Raw genomic sequence first — 6,000 nt, forward strand, 5'->3', positions numbered from 1 at the left:
CACTTGTCTGCCATGGCATCTCAAGCCACTTCCCTTCTCTGGGCCTCAGTTACCTCATCTGTAAAATGGGGATTAATCAGTCAATTATAATTATTAAGTGCTTATTATGTGCAGAGCATTGTATTAAGCACTTGGGAGAGCACAGTACAAGAGAATTAGCAGATATGTCCCCTGCCCATAACGAGCTTACATTCTAGAGGACTAAGACTGTGAGCCCTATGTGGGACAGGGACTGTGTCCAACCTGATTAGCTTGTATCCACCCCAGTGCTTAGTACAGTGGCTGACTCAAAGTAAGCACTTAACAAATACCGCAGTAATAATAATTATTATCATTATTATAATGATCATGTGTGCATTTGCTGCACCAGTAATTTCTTCCCCTGGTCTGGGGTTTAAGTGGTCTGAAATAATGTACCAAGTAAGAAATTTTAGGAATTTCTTGTCCCTGGGACCTGCTACTGTGTTAGCGGATTAGCTTTTTGCTTTGATTTGACCTCCTGTTATTGTAACACAACTAAGTAATGGCATTGTTATTTCCCTTATTAAGAGCCTGGGGCTGGGTAGCCACCCTCTCTTCATTGCCAATCAGAGAATAGAGCCAGGGCTGGCTGGGGGCATTATACCTGATCTGTCCTGATGTTCCATTACTTAGAATTGAATGTTTTGTGGGAAACAGCTGCTGGGCCACATGCATGTTTTGGCAGCAGAGCGGGGCTTAATTCACTTAAACATTGCTAATATAGACCTGTCCTACAAGGAGCTGTCCAAAATTGGATACTAACGGCCCTGGGAAAAGAATAGCAGGCATCGCTCTAGCTGAATCACAGCCCGGGCCATGACAAAGAGAGCAAACCAGGGGTTGAAGGTAGCATTGCTCTTTTACGGTTTTGGCCTTCCTTGAGAGTGATGGCCTGCCTGCTTGGGCTCTGGAGGGGTAGGGGGATGGAAATGTTATAGCATACTCCCTCAAGTGCTTAGTACAGTACTCTTCCCATATAAGTGCTCAAAAAATGCAACTGATTGATCGTTTGCTCTGGGTTGGTGGTTCAGGAAGCACAACAGGAGTTCTAAGGATCTTCGCTGCCACTGACTCCTGAAGACCTCCTGGAATGTGGCAAAAGAAGTTCACCATGAGGCAATCCTAACCATAAAAACTGTTGTATTCCTTAAGGTGGAGGAACTGAGACCTTGAGAAGTTAAGAAGTTACGTGAGATCAAAGTATCCTTATGGTAGATACTATACAATCGGACAGGACACAGCCCCTATCTAGTAATAATAATTGTGGTATTTTTTAAGCGCTTACTATGTGCCAAGCACTGTTCTAAGCACTGGGGTAGATAGAAGATAATAAGGTTGGACACAGTCCCTATCCTACATGGGGTTCGCAGTATTAATCCCTATTTTGCAGATGAGGGAAGTGAAGGGACTTACCTTCACACAAAAGACATGTGGCAGAGCCGGTATTAGAACCCATGCCCTCCGACTCGCAGGCCCGCTCTCTTTCCATTATATTACACTATCCATATAGAGTTCATAGTCTGAAGGAGGAAGAAGTGGAGGAAACTGAGGCAGAGCAAAGTGAAGTAAGTTGCCCAAGATCACAGTTCAGGCAAGTCATGGAGCTGGGATTAGAAACCGGGTTTCTTCATTCCCAACTTTGTCCACTTTCCCTTAGGCCCACTGCTTCTCAGACCCCTTCGCATGGGCTCCACAGCTGGGTCTGGGGTCCCCACTGACAAAGAGAGATCGACTTGGAGGTAATCATGTGGAGAGACACAAAGGAGATGAAAGGATTGGAAAATTAAGAGTTTGGAGGGAGTGAGGATTTTTTCAGCCTGGAGAAGAGAATGCCTATGAGCAGCTTTATAGCATCTTCAAGAAAATAAGGACCACCACCTCTTCAGAGGCCAGATGAAGAGGAATAAAGAAGGAAAGCAACAGCGAGAGGGATTTATGAATGGAATTTTGTGAGAACCCACAGTATGCTCCTTCCCTGGTCATCATCCAAGGATTCTAGTTAGAGTGTAGAAAGTTAACTTTCTTTTGGCTTACTTTGGGTATTTTTAAGCACTCATTATGAGCTAGACAATTGTTCTAGGCACTGGGATGGGTACATAATAATCAGATCAGGCATAATCCCTATCTCACAGGTGGCTCCCGGTCTAAGGGGGAGAGATAACAGGTATTGAATCTCCATTTTTCTACAGGGAAAGTAAGACATAGAGAAATGAAATGGCTTACCCAAGGCTACACAACAGGCAAGTGGTGGAATGAGGATTAGAACCCAGGTCCTCTGATTCACAAGCTCATGCTCTTTCCACTAGATTCCACTGCTTCTCCTAAGAAAATGCCACATCTGAAATTCCACGATAGCTGAAACTACTCACCTTTCCCCCCTCAATCCATTTATTTATAAACCAAATATTTTTCATCACAAACTCATTAACTTAGGAAAGTATTTTCCTCCAAAACTATATTCTACTATGTGACATTATTCTATTTCTGTTTATCTCAAAAAATGAAATCAAAATTCCAGGAGACAACTATCCCCACTATATTAAGACGCCCAGAGATTTTTAGTTTGAGACCACATGACGTTTATTAAATTTATAGTATGTAAAAAAAAAGACTCAATGACTGATAAAGGAGCCTGAATGGAATAAAAGAAAAATCAGTTTGGTAAAACAAAAAAATCAATTACTCCATGGCTTTTATTGAGCTTCTACTTTGCACAGAGCACTGTACTCAGTGTTTGGAGGAATAAGCCAGGAGCAAAAGACAGTCCCTGCTCTCAGGGAGCTTTCATTCTACTGAGGGAGATAGAAATTGTTAAACATAAATTATTTACAAGTAGAGCAGGAGGAAGAACAAGGATATGACACATAATGCCTGAGTATGTCATTGAAATAAGTAATTGAGTCAATAATTGATTTATGCAGCTGTAAGTACTCAGGATGGATGTAAGTACATAACTACTAAGGGAAATAGGTTGATGGGTTGACTTGGGATGTTGGAAATTAATCAAGGAAGGCAAGTTGGAAGAGGTGGGATTATAGGAGGACCTTGAAGGTGGAGAGAGATGAGGTCTGGAGGATTTGAAAGGAGTTCCAGGCAGTGAGAATAATGTGATCAAGGTTTGGAATGCAAGGGAATGATTGGGAAGTGAGCTTGAGGGGAGCAAAGAGTGCAACCTGGTGAATATCCTTTAGATTGTAAGCTTATTGATGGCAGGGAATGCATCTACTAACTCTTACATTGTACTCTCCCAAGTGCTTAGAACAGTGTTCTGTGAACAGTGAGTGCTCAATAAATACCACTGATTCATTGACTGATCGAAGAGAGACGATATGGAAATGAAAGTTGGAAGCCAGCAGTGAGGTGTTTCGGCTCAGAGTGGAAGTAAGCCATCGGATGCTTCTAAGGAATGGAATGATGAGTGCCAACCAGGATTTTAGAAAGATGATCTGGACAGCAGTTCGTGATATATAGGCTGAGATTTGGAGAAGAGGTGAGATTAGGAGACCAATATCAATACAGTTTGGGTGTAGAAGAAGGTGGGGATCTGAGAAATGAGGATGCAGAACATGCAGGATTTAGCAGTAGATTGAATGTGATCCCTGAAAGACCAAGAGAGTTGAGGGTGATACTAAGGTTGCAGACTTCTTGGACGGACAGCATAGTGTTGTTATCAGCCAAGATGGGGAAAATTAGGAGGGGAAGTGAATTTTGGAAGGAAGAGGAGAAATTCAATTTACAATATGCGAAGCTGCCTTGGAGACGAGAGAAAATGGAAAACTGGTATAGCTTGAGAGAGGCAGATTTGGAAGTCGTCCACGTGAAGGTAGGAGTTGAAGCTGTGTGAGCCGATGAGGTCTTTGAGAGAGGGAATAAAAAGCGAAATGACCGGAGATACAAAGCAGAGCGTTGGAGGGCCCCCATTTTTAGGGAATAAGAGGAAGAAGAGCCAAAGAATGAGACTGAGGAGCAATCAGAGAAATTGAAGTAAATATCTTCACATAACTATTTTGGGAGATTAAACCTCCTGTAAAAATCTAGCTCGGAATATAGCACACTGTCCTCCAAATATTTAGCTACCTATACGAGGGCTTGAGTAGACAGTATATCCCATAGCAACACAAACAGTATATGAAATGAAATTCAAGATGATCAGAATTTCAACCACTATTAGTGATAATAATAACTATTGTAGTATTTGTTAAGCGCTTACTATATTCATCCATATTTACTGAATGCTTACTGAGTGCAAAGTACTTTACTAAGTGCTTGGGAGAGTACGATATAACAATAAACAGAAACATTCCCTGCTCACATCGAGCTTACATGTCAAGCACTGTGCTAACTGCTGAAGTGGATACAAGATAGTCAGGTCCCAGATGGGGCTCACTGTCTCAGTAGGAGGAGAATAGGTATGAATCCCCATTTTGCTGTTGAGGTAAGTGAGGCACAAGAAGATGAAGTGACTCACCCAAGGTCACACAGCAGACAATGGGCAGAGCCGGGATTAGAACCCAGGGCTTCTGACTCCTAGGTCACACTGCTTGGTGATCCATTGCTGACTGCAAAATGGGCATAGTAATAATAATGATGGCATTTATTAAGCGCTTACTATGTGCAAAGCACCGTTCTAAGCGCTGGGGAGGTTACAAGGTGATCAGGTTGTCCCACGGGGGGCTCACAGTCTTCATCCCCATTTTACAGATGAGGTAACTGAGGCACAGAGAAGTTAAGTGACTTGCCCAAAGTCACACAGCTGACAATTGGCAGAGCCGGGATTTGAACCCATGACCTCTGACTCCAAAGCCCGTGCTCTTTCCACTGAGCCACGTTGCTTCTCTAGTACTATTCTAAAAATGGTTTTTGCCAAAATGCAACAGCATATGCACCGATGGCACCTGACAAGATTATCTTCCCAAGTTGGTCAAGAGATGCTTGAATTTTAATGTCCATCTATCATAGTCAATTTTGGTTCCCCCATAAGACAGGGTTGTGATGAACCCAGCAATGACAATTTGCTTTGACTTAGACATTGGGAGACTGAGTGGTTTAGTGAAAGGAGCTTGGACTGGGAGTCAGGGAACCAGTGTTCTAGTCCCGGTTTCTCCACTTGCCTGTCGTGTGACCTTGGCTGAGTCACTTCACCTTTCTGTGCCTCTGTTTCTTCATCTATAAAATGGAGATAAAAGACTTGTTCTCTCTCTCTCTCATGAACCCACTGTGAGATGGAGAGTGTTTCTGATCTGCTCATTTTATATCTTCTCCAGTACTTAATAGAGTACTTGACATGTATTATTTTTATTATTTTATTATTAATAATAATTATAGTATTTGTTAAGTGCTTTCTATGTGCCAGACACTGAACTAAGCACTAGAGTACATATAATCAAAGCAGGTTGTACACAGTCCCTATCCCACATGGGGTTCACAGTTTTAATCCCCATTTTATAGAGGAGGTAACTGAGACATGGAGAAGTAACGTGACTTGCCCAAGGTTACACAGCAGACAGTGGCAGAGCAGGGATTAGAACTCATGACATTCTGACTCTCAGGCCTGTGCTCTATCCACTACACCATGCTGCTTCTCAACGCTGCTTCTCTAGTGCTCAATAATAAGCATTTAATTAGTACGACCTTCATCATAGCCTCTCATTCAAGCTGAGTTGCAATATATGCCAGATTACTCATTCATTTAAACATTCGTACTTGTCCTCACAGGGATCAAAATTGTGTTTTGGGCAGGTCTTTCTGGCTTCAACCAGGATGCACTGAACCTCTTGGATTTTGATTTTTTAGTCGATGGTATTTACTGAGCGCTTACTGTGTGCAGAGCACTGTACTAAGTGGTTGGAAGAGTACAGTGTAACAGAGTTGGTAGACACGTTCCCTGGCCACAACGAGCTTACAGTCTAGAGGACAGGAGGATAACTTTTTTAAGTTTTGAGAGGGTTTATTTCCAATGCCAAATATTAAGGGATAGCT

The sequence above is a fragment of the Tachyglossus aculeatus genome, chromosome 1 (assembly GCF_015852505.1).
Source record: "Tachyglossus aculeatus isolate mTacAcu1 chromosome 1, mTacAcu1.pri, whole genome shotgun sequence".
In the NCBI taxonomy this organism is placed as follows: Eukaryota; Metazoa; Chordata; class Mammalia; order Monotremata; family Tachyglossidae; genus Tachyglossus; species Tachyglossus aculeatus.